The sequence below is a fragment of the Vigna unguiculata genome, chromosome 6, assembly GCF_004118075.2.
Source record: "Vigna unguiculata cultivar IT97K-499-35 chromosome 6, ASM411807v1, whole genome shotgun sequence".
NCBI lineage: Eukaryota > Viridiplantae > Streptophyta > Magnoliopsida > Fabales > Fabaceae > Vigna > Vigna unguiculata.
The window spans coordinates 289888-302128 of NC_040284.1; positions in this window are offsets into that span (position 1 = coordinate 289888).

Here is a 12241-nt window from a genome sequence, read left to right on the forward strand (position 1 = left end):
TATGTTTTGAATAATTTATGATAAGTTTTTCAATATATTTTTAATTTTAAATTATTTAAAATAAAAATAAAATAATAAAAGTTATAATAGAGATTAGAAAATAATAGTTCAATCGGAATAACTACTTTAGACGATGAATAAATTTGTCGTATAATTAAGGAGATGTAATGTTCCTGGAAATAAAGATGAACATTCCCACTGTCATATTTTCCATAATACAAAAACTCGTGTGAAATGAATTTTTATAAAGGTTACATTTGCTTTACTTTCTTAAATTTGACATAAATTGTTTGTATCCTTCAAAATTAAAATTAATTATTTTTATTTTTTTCAATTGCAAAAAAAAAAGCTTTATTTTAGTTCTTAGACTACATGTTCTCATCTCTTAGGTTACACGATTCTAATACACGGTTCGAGATAATAGACTACTCATTTCATATAAAGGACTACATGTCCTTGTCCTAAACAAGAGACTACATGTCCTTGTCTTCTATGACAGACAACCACAAAAAGTGATCCTAGAAAGTTGATGAGACACTCATCCTCGTCCTAGACAAAAGACTAATCGTCCTTGTCCTCCATGGGAAAATAGTTCCTAGGAAGGCTACTAAAGACCACCCATCTAGAAGAATCATCCAACACACGACCTAGTCGGGTACATGTCAGCTCAGTAGAACGACTATACTCGGACTAGTTAGCTAAATCAAGTCAGTCTAATCATCTCAAAGGAAAATGACCCAAATTACATAACCAATTACTATTAGTAGGTAATTAAGACTGCTAGATCAAAGCCCAAACATGTAAGGCCTATGAATCCTACTATAAAAGGCACATTTTGAAACATATGCTTACGTTACTATTTTGACATCAGAGCCCAATATCTCATATTGACTTTAGCATCAAAGTTTCTTTTGCAAGCACCCTCTTCTTCTTGCACTCGAGAGTTGAGGACGAGATACCCTTGAAGCGAAGACCTTGGAGACAAAAGGATCACTTAGAAGACTTTGTAGGATATATATTGTCCATGTAAGAACAATTGGCGCCCGCCGTGGGGTCGATTAATATCCTATGAAGAGAGAATGTTGAACATTAGAAGACTTGAGAGATTTTGAAGATGGTGTCCACGAGAAGCAAGGTTGTGGAAGCTAGGGGAGTCGGCCCTCCGCTGACCTGGTCGCTATACTAGAGCCCCAAGTCAAGATGCAACAGAAGTTTGTTGATTACAAAAAGAGAAATGATGAGGAAATAGAGGCCATACGAGAGGAGAACGCTAGGTTGAAAAAAAAAAAGAGTCAAGATCACCAAAGGTAAAAGAGTGGACGAGTCCGGGCATGTAGGCCCAAATGCCACAATCCATGAAACTGAGGAAGAAAGTGAATACAACCCGACCCAACATACCCAGGGAGTAATCAACAACTCCACTGCCACCCATAACAGGTGTCGTCACCCTTTCGTTGACGGAATTAGAGAAACTCCCCTTCCAACCAATGGAAGTTGCCGACAGTATGCTATAACGACATAGTTGATCCTGGCGAGTACATGTTTATGTACACAAATCATATCAGCTTATACTCTACCAACGATGCATTTTTATGTAAGGCTTTCTCATCAACCTTACGAGGACCAACTCTAGATTGGTTCGCCAACTTGCCCCATTTCTCCATAGATTGCTTTGATGCACTAATGGCATCCTTTACCACCTACTTCGAGACCGGTCGTTGGCACGACGTCACTTCCCTCTCCCTACTTGATGAGATGCATCTAGCCAAGGGACCTACAACAAAAGCATTGACTGGAAAAATACAAGAGGAATGGGCCTCAAATGCACATGCAAGGCCCAAGATAAACTTCACATGGGCCAAGGAAGATGTGAGGACCTAGTCTAGGACTCTTTGTTTGTAAATATTAGAATAGGGTTTAATTGTGGGCCTTGTATTTTAGGCCTAGTAGAATAGGGTTTTTTTTGGGCCATGTATTGGGCCTTGGAGGGTTTTGGGGCCTTGAAGATGAATTGGACCAAAGGAGAGTTGGGCTTGGATTTGGGCCACCAAAAAGGAGAGCGCATTTCTCAAGAATCTAGATCCTTCTTGCGCAAAGCTTGGTCACCAAGCTTCTCCTAAGTGGCTCCATGCATGTTCCATGTGACTTGCTTAAGTGGCAAGTTACACCTCCCTCATCAGTGGCGGATCTTCAGTCAATATGTTAGGGGTGCCCAAAATTTGGTTGAATTACTCTTTTGGTCAATTTTTTCGTCTAAAAATATCAAGTTGGTCGTCTAATGTTTTTTAGTCTCAATTTGGTTTTTATTTTTTAAAAATTGATGCAATTTGATCTTTTTCGTTAAATTTCTTAAAGCAGAACAAGAATTTTTCACCAAAAGTTATAATAAGATTATGTCAATTACTCCTCATCTATAAATATAAATATATAAAAAATTATTAAAATATAAATATTTAATATATATTAAAATATTAAATTTTTAAAAAATGTATATAAAATTATATAAATATAAAAAGAAAATAGGGGGCATGGCCCCCCTCTGTCCACACTAAGGTCTGCTAGTGTCCCTCATGCTCTCTTTTTGGCTCCAAATACCTCATTCTAGATCCTTTTTCCCTCCATTTTTCTAGACCATTTTGCTCTCATTTTCTCCTATAAATAGAGAGCTTAGGACCCTTGTAAATTCATTCATGAATATAGTAGAGACTATGTTGAGATGACTCCAGACTCCTCTCTTTTTGTGAATCAACTTAGGCTAGAGTTCTCCTTGTTGGTTTCCTCTAGCCTCCTTCCTTGAGTGTTGTCCTAACCTCACTTGAGAGCTTCTCCGAACACCATTTCTGCACCACTTGTTCACTCATCTTCTAGCTTCCGCAACTTCATCTTTCTCCATGGAAGTCTCATCAACTCCGCATGGCTCCCTCTTGGCTTCCTTTCTCTTGAAGATGGACTCATCATGTTGTATCTAGAGCCTTGGTTGATCAAGCTTGATGTCAAGAGATAAGTTCATCTTCCTTGTTTTTCTTTCAATTTCCGTGTGGTCCATTACTTTCTTTGCTTGTCTTGTTGCTTTTCTTCTTTTCACCTCATTAGTTATATGGTTCTTACCATTGTTCCTTTGGAACCATTCGACCATTGTGCCTAAGAGCTCAACCATGGTGAATTTGTGTGCCTTTTACATTTACGTTTGAGTCTTGTTCATCTTCTATTTCATCTTTTTTGAGTCATTTTAATTTTCTCATCCATATGTTTTGTCTAGAGTAATGTGTAGTTCAATTATGTCTTAATTTCCTTTGTTTAGCCTTTCATTTTGTGCGTTTACATTCTTCTTCTTTTTTTGCTGTTGTTTGTGTTTCATGATCTTCTTTTGATTCCTTTAAGTTTCCTTCTCCTTTGTGTTTTTTGTTTCCATTAAAAGGCAAATGATCAAGCATAGTGTGGTGGTGATTCTGGTTTGTGGTGGAAACTAGCTGTTGTAAGAGCTATAAGGAAAAAGAGCATAAAAAGAATACAAGCAAGTGCCAAAAAGAATCAAAAGAAAAGATCAAAAGAAAGTGGCAAAGGAAGTACACTAGTATCACTGCCATCACTTAACTTTGAGAGCATTATTTTGTGCATGTTATTGTTGTTTCAGTTTTCTCGTCTGATTGCACACTCTCTGTATTTGATTTATCACAAAAAATTGGCCGATGCAAATCCAAATCTGATTTTTGCCTCTTTTAGCTAAGACATGGACGAAAAAGAAAAAAAAGTGATAAATAGTTGAAGCAGAGGCTAAAAATCACATTTATGGACTAGCAATGAGTGAAAAATTAAATCTAGTGCAACTTTTCTAGTTTATTTTGATTATTTTTCATCCATTGTAGTGCCATTACTTTGAGTGCTTATCTTGTTTCTTACCTTATTTCGAGTTTGTCTTTCTTTGTTAAATCTTTGAGTATGTTTCATTTATATTTCACTTGAGTTTAGCTATTCTTTCATTTAAGCTTTTCTTGTTTTTCCTTATTGGCTTCTTTGGTTTGGTGTTACATTCTTGGTGGAAGTTTTCTTTGGAGGTAACCAAATACTCAAGGTAGCATCTTAGGAGGTGGAAACCAAAATGGAACTCCAAACTACAAGTGAAGTTCACAAAAGGAAAATCCAAAGCAAACACTTGAGTGAGCCAAAAGAAGAAAGAAAAGAGTGGAGTGAAACACTTGAAGACTTTTAAAGTTTGCGCAAAATTATGATTGTATTCATTTGAGTTTTATTTGTTCAAGTTTTATTTCTTGTATCTCTTTGGACTAATTAAGTGTTTTGGGGGAGCCTTAGGTGTTCTCTCATCTCTTAATCAGAACCTTTAAAATAGTAAAAGCGCTTGTAAACGATGAGTGTGTCTTGCAACATCAAGCCTCGCCAAATTAGGCTGCATAATTTAGATTCCATTTATTGTTTTTGCTTAATTGTTTAGTGTGTGTCTAATTCTTTTTTAGAAGTTTTGTGCAACATTCTTTGAATTCCTTTGGCAAGGAAAGACTTAGTATGTAAGCAATCCAAGTGATTCACCTCTCTTTCCTGGAAGACAATTCAAGAAGTTTGCTATCTACTTCTTCTTTAGAATCTCTTAGCTAGAGTTTAGTTTTTAAAAATAAAAAATTCCAAAAAAAGAGTAATCATGGCTAGTCAACCCTCCCTACATAGTGCAAGTGATTATGAGGATTCAATTCATAGTTTAAAACATGTTTCCCAACAACTCAAATCACTTAAACTATGGAGACAACAAGAGGCAATTTACAAAGTGAAAGATCAATTAGAAAGAGATGGTCAAATTGCTCTTTTGGAGGAACAAATCAAAGCTTTAAAGAAAAGAGATGAGAAAGTTCAAAATAAGCTAAAATGTATAAGTAATTCTAACAAAGGGTCTAGAAGTGGAGCTTCAATATATGAGGAAGAGGAAAGGTTAAGATTAGGAGAATATTACCAACAACCTTCCCACATTAGGAGACAAAGAAAAGACCCTACTCCTAAAGAAGTTAAAGTGGACTTGCCTTACTTTCAAGGCAAGGATGATGTTGATGCTTATTTGGATTGGGAGATGAAGGTGGAGCAACTCTTTGCTTGCCACCAAGTAAGTGAAGAAAGGAAAGTGCCTCTAGCTACCCTAAGCTTTCAAGGGTATGCTATGTATTGGTGGACTTCTATAGTCCAAAAGAGGCTAAGAAGTAATGTGCCTTCAATTGATTATTGGAATGATCTCAAGTTAGCCCTTAGGAGGAGGCACATTCCCTCGTACTACATCAGGGAGCTCATGAACAAGCTCCAAAGACTCCAACAAAGAAATTTGTTTGTAGAAGAGTATAAACAAAAAATGGAGTTACTTATGATGAGGGCAGGGATAATTGAGGAAGAGGCCATTACCATTTCTAGATTCTTAAGTGGCTTAAACACCTTGATTCTATGAGTAGTTGAACTTCCTCGTGCCCAAGTTTGATTTAATCAATTTTGATTCTATATACTTATACTTCTTAGGTATTTATCTTTACTTTCATTCAATTGTTTGTGGTTTGATTATGCTTAATGATGACTTGATCAATCATCTATTTAACTAGTTTGGATTGAGTTAGGAAATTGGTCTCAAACTATAGTCCTATCAAATCATCATACATGTATTGGTGCTCATTCAACGAGTCTTGCACATTAAAGCAAAGATTCATTCTACCAAGAGTTGAGGAATCACACTAGGTTTGAAGTCATTAGGTTCTAGTGATTCAGGGATGAACCCAGATCTACATAGAAAGAGTACTCCCAAGACATTGAATGATTTGCATAGTAAATAAACAAGATGGTATTGGAGTAGTGGACGAATATGACATGAAATCAATTCATAGCCCCTACTCCACTCACTCTATCTAATTACTACTATTTATATTTACTTGCACTCTTTATCAAAACCAAAAACCCAAAAATCAAACTACCAATATACTTGCTAAATCCTTGTGGATACGACACTTATTAATACTACTATGCACCAGTGCACTTGCTGGGAAATGGTTGTTGTGAAATAGTCATCAAGTTTTTGGCGTTGCTGCCGGGGATTTAGTTTAAGTATTTGGTAGTTCTAACCATTCTTTTTGTGAATATGTGAATACCTTGTAAAGACCATATCTGTATAGCATGAGTTTTGCATTTTGTAAAGTCTTAATTTTCATTTTTTTATTTGCTTTCACATAGATCTCAAACAAGATGTAAATTTAAGAGATACATATTCCATTTTCTGTATGAAAGTATGTGTTTTGTGCTAGTCAAAAGTGATCTCACAGAGGAGAATAGAGAATCATCAATCCTTTGAAATTATGTAGAACAATTTTGCTGAAAATTCTGTAGAATGAAAGGAAAATTTTTTTCTACATAAAATCTACTATTTGGTGTTAATTTGAAATTTGACAGCTTTACCTTTGTTGCTTGTTTGGTACGTAACTCTTACCATAATAATGATCCACTTAAGCTAGTAATGATCCACTTAAACAAATAATGATCATGCTACTTAATGATTGATTGTAACTTAAATTATAACAACCAAAAGTCACCAAAAAGCAACAAAATTCAACCCACCACTTACAAATCTAGTCGTCCACATTCTTCGTATTGTAACATCCCATTCCTGCAATTATTTGCAACAAATAACCTAATTTGTCCAAATAGGAAACTAAAACCAGATTGCGTCTAAATGATGGCACAACAAAAAGTGTCTTTCAAATCCAAATAAAACCCAGTACATAATGTAAGACCCGTGAAAATTAATTAATTAAATAATTAATTAATTAATAAATGCGGGAGGGGGGAACTTTAATGACATTAAATGTTAATTGGTGTCAACACTCAATTTCGTCCGCGTAAATGCATTTGTTTGGTAAAATAATAATAATAAAAAAATAATATATAATATAATAATAATAATAAAAAAATAAAATAAAAAATATGTTTTGATTGATGGTAGGTTTTTTTTAACTTTAATTCTACCATGGGAAAAAAGAAAAAAAATAGAAAAAAGAAAAAACCAAGAGAAGGAGAATCTAATTTATTTTTAATTATCACACTCCTTTCGTGAGTCCAAATGTTTTACATATTTTTACCCCATTGTTTGCTATTTACACTCTCCACATGGCATGTCAGAAAAGGACGTTTCATAATTTCTATTTGTAGAGAAGGGTATAATATTATGAGCAATATTTTTTTATAATAATTTGAATAAATATCTTCCATTTACACTTATGTGTCTTTTTGCGTTGTCAATCTGGGAAGGTATTATTTTAATTAGAAGCAAATATTCCCGATAATAATGCTTTTAGAGAATGGTACGATTTTAATATTTAGAAGAAAATATTCTTGGTAATAATTAGAATCAATTATATGAATAATAGGTTATGATTTGATCACGATCGATCTTTATGTGACAGAAAATATGATTCTAGTAATTACAGGCAATATTTCGTTAATAATTATAATCAATATCGTGGATATTATGCAACAATTTAATCAGACCAATTCCTTTCCCATATATCTTATTATAATTAAAGACTAGGATCTCAGTGGTACCCAAGGGGCCTATATAAGCACAAAATTTCTCCAATGCAAGACACAGAACAAAAATTGGAAAAACCCCTCTCCTTTATAATTACCAGAGCACGCGCAAAAGGGTCACCTTAAGCTAAATTCTCTTTGCTCCTAATGCTATGTATGATTCTCTTATAATATCAAATGTATGATCATTTTGAACTGTTTATGATTAAATGTGTTTGGGGTTCTCATGTTAGATAATTTTGGGTTTGTCGTTGATGTGCTCAACCTTTCTCTTTCCCTCTATTTTAATCTGGATAATAAAAAGGTTTCTTTCGTAGGCTTTAATTCTCTCTAAACAAAAAAATAAAAAATAAAAAAATTATATTATTTCTTTGATATAAGTATTGCATACCATGTCACGTCTCAGACTTGCTTGGTAATCAAAACATTTCTTTGTAGGTTTTTTTTGTTCTTAAAATGAAATTAATAACAATAAAATATAAAAATATTAAATTATTAAATTATTTTTAATATCATGTCAAATCTCGGATTTGCTTGGTAACTAAATCTTTTATCATGTAGAATCTCGGGTTCTCTTGATATTAATAAAATATATATATATATATATATATATATATATATATACATATATATATATATATATATAGAAAAATATAAAATTAAAAAAAATAATAATAATAATATCAAACAACAAATATTTGTACAAAGAACTACGTTATGACTGATTTTCCAAATGGAAATACGTAGGAGCGAGGTACAATCCTTGTCGGGCCCAAAAAATAAAAAATAATTTTGTTTTAATCTTTAATATTTTGTATGTGTTTTTTTTATTTTGTTTGAGTTTTTGGGGAATAACAAATATCTTAAGCATCAAATTCTACTTTGCACACTTAATTAAAGAGGGAACCGTCTTAAGACGGGCGTTGTAGGGCGCTAATACCTTCCCCACACGTAACCGACTCCCGAATCCAAATTTGGTTTCGAAGACCATTATTTTAAGGTTTTTCTATAGTTTTCCATAATAAACTATGGTGGCGACTCCTCTGTAACTTTTAAAATTATTCTCGCCATCTTGTTGCGATCTCGGTTGCGGTAGATGGCGACTTCACTAGGGACATGTTTGAGAGTCAATCCTATTAGTTGAGTGTGCAAAATATATGTTGTTTTTATATATTCGTTTTCCCCTTGTCTTTTGTTATATTTCATGTATATTTATTATCTTTGTTTGTCTTGATGTCATGTTTACTCTTTAATATCCTCATATGATTATATTGTTGAAATTATTGAATCCTAGGGTAGAAGACAATTGCTATATCTGTCTGGGAATTTTCTGGTTATTTTGCATGTGTGGGTTTGGGTAGTCTTAGGTTGCTCCATCCACACACTACACATGCTAGGCTAGTGCATTTATTTTAATATTGGGGTCCTATACCCGGACCTGAGTTAGCCGTAAGGAGTGGAGGTCCAACGATTGTTATGCTAGATCTCGAATCTACTTGACTATTGGGAAGACTTCATCTAGAGTTTGCTTCATCTTGACATGCCACATCTGTTAGGTCGCTGTGGATTATGCCTTAAGGTTGACTTCAGCTCTAGAGGCCTGTGAGATAATTTAGAGCTATCCTTGGAAGCATCATATAAAAGCCTATAGACCAGAAAATAGATTTTCTTTACACATTCTAGGACACAAAGGGAGCATGCATTATTTCTTTATTTTTTTAATATTCTCTTTTTTTATAAAATTAAGTAGTTAATTTTCAATTGTGTCATATTTGCATCAACGTATAAATAAAGGCCTCTTAAAGCATAAATACACATCTTATGATATAAGTTAGTTGCATATTATGCATAAATACATCGCATTTTAATCAACATGTCAGGTAAACAAGTGCCCTTTGGGGCACAAATATGCATTACATTCGTATTGTGTCTTTCATTGGTGGAATCATGTTCATAAGTCAAATGCATAGGATGCATTCACATTTTGTCCATATTTGCATATACTTAGTTAGTTTTCAAAAGAATCCTACTTTGCATTCACATATCATCTTGCCAGCATATAACATCTACGTATGTGTTGTCATCATTTGCAAACTCATATTATTTGCATTTGACAGTTGGTGGTTAAAAAAAATAATGTCTTGATAAAAAAAAACACACTTATTTCACGACACCCTTACAAGACTCACACAACAGTAAAGAAAATGGAGAATCTAGAACAATCTCATGAGACTCTAAAGACTGGTGTGTATTCTATGAAAGAGCAAATGGTTGGAATGATGGAAGCTCTCAACTTAATAAAAAGCAAATTGGAAAGCTCAAATTCCTTCACTGAAGGAGGGGTTTCTTCTTATCTACGGGTTCCTCACAAAGATGAAGTGTAAGCCCAAAATGTCAATACATAGGGAAACACGAGGGCTAAGTCTTTCCACAATATGGCCTTCCCTCAGGCTATGTTCCCCCAACGATAGAATATTCAGAGGGAGTTCAAGTAATACCTAGTATTGGGCACATGAACAATGTTGCGCCGCACACAAATATTAATGAAGATCATGGAAAGGTGGTGGGGTCCCGGGGAACTATTCCATCAAAGATAAATCGAGTAAAACCTGGAGATGGAACTCATATCGTGGACTCAGAAGCAATAGTGGAAGATGTTAAAGCAAAGGATAAGCTAGATATCTTGGAAGAAAGACTAAAGGCTATTGAAGGAGTGGGGAATTATGGCTTAGGCGATGCTGTAGGATTATGCCTGGTACCAGATGTTGTAATACCAGCAAAATTCCAAGGGCCAGAGTTTGAGAAGTATAGGGGGGCTACCTGTCCCAAAAATCATTTAACCATGTATTGTAGGAAGATGGTGGCTCATGCTCATGATAATAAAATGTTAATCCACTTCTTTCAAGATAGTTTGGCTAGAATGGCTTGTAACTGGTACATGCACCTTGAGCCTACTCGTGTTCACTCTTGGAAGGATATGGTGGATGCGTTCATAAAGCAATATCAGTATAATCTCGACATGGCTCCTGACAGATTGCAATTACAAGGCATGGAAAAGAAAGAGGTTGAGACTTTCAAAGAGTATGCTCAACGATGGAGAGAACTTGCAGCCCAAGTGGAGCCTCCTCTTAGTGATAAGGAAATGGTAACCATGTTTTTAAGCACCTTACAACATCCATTCTATGAACATATGGTAGGAATTGTTTCATATAAATTTTCTAATATTGTCATAATCGAAGAAAGAGTTGAGGCTGGGATAAGGAGTGGAAGAATATGCTCATCTATGATAGCCAATATTAATGAATTTGAGTCTCAATCTAGGGAAAAGAAGGAAAGAAAAGCTTACTTTGTTACACAATCCCCATGCAACCTTAATGCTAATCGTAATCTGAGTCAAAACCCTAATCAAGCCAATAATCAAAAGCCTTTTATTCCCATTCATGTATCGTATACTGAGTTATTACCCTGGCTGGTCAAGAAAAAATTAGTGGCTATTAGTCCCATGAAACTAGTACGACCCCCATATCCAAAGAGTTATGATCCAGAGGCGAAATGTGATTACCATGCAGGGGCTATCAAACATTCCATTGAGAGATGTCTAGGTCTTATACATAAGGTGCAATTTTTAATTGACTTGGGACAATTGACCTTTGCAGAAGAATCATCCAGAATCAAAGAAAATACTTGAAGATTGATATAATTTTCAGAATGATGAATTATTTTTTTCATGGTTTTCATTTATGAATTTCAAGCACTCAAGGTCTTTGATCTTTTACATGAAGCAAGTCTTAAAAGGGTGTCGTGTAAAAAAGAGAGAAAAATAAATGAACACAAAACGCTAAATTTTGAGTCATTTGTTTTTATTGCAAATCATCAAATTCATGTTTTTTTCAAAAAGAAAATAATAATAATAAATGAATAGAAAAGAAAGAAATAATAAAAGATGTCACATTTTTTCTCGTGGTATAATGTTTAAATAAAAAATAATTGGCGGACATTTTCTTTTGAAACAAATTGTGTATGCATTGCTTGATAACCTTGTCTTCCGTCATTCCTAAAATAAAAGGAATATGTCTTAATGACATTGTCTTAGCATAAACATGAGTTTTCCACTGGGGCAGATTTGTTGAGTTTTTCTCGCTTGTGCTGGATGGTTATCCCCGAATCCATCAAGGTAAATAAAAAATAAAATAAAAGAAGAAATGAAAGGTCCGCTAAACTGAAAACCCGAAAGGGTGGTTTAGGAAAAAATGGATGAAATAATAGAAAGGGTGATTCGTTTTGATGTCATCGATCTCATTGTAGGATTAATCTTTGTAAAAATAAAGCAATCAAGATTCAAAATGATGAGTGGCCATATTTCTTCTCCAACAAAATAAGATATTCATCGTACCTTCTTTGGGCCAAAAGCAATACTTTCTTTCAAATTATCCTTTTACAAGGGTTAAGAGCATGATGAGATCACCTAAAGATACAATGATCAAATGCAAAGAAAGATCAATCAAAAGGTGAAAAAGTGTCAAAATTATGAAAAGAATGAAATATGAAAAAAGAGTTATAAAGCGGTGGCAATATGAAGGAAAATATACAAAAAAAAAAGTTGAAAAATGAGAAAAATGATCAAAGATAACATCATGCTGATAATCCTTGTGTCAAAAATGAAAACCAACAAATATTTTAT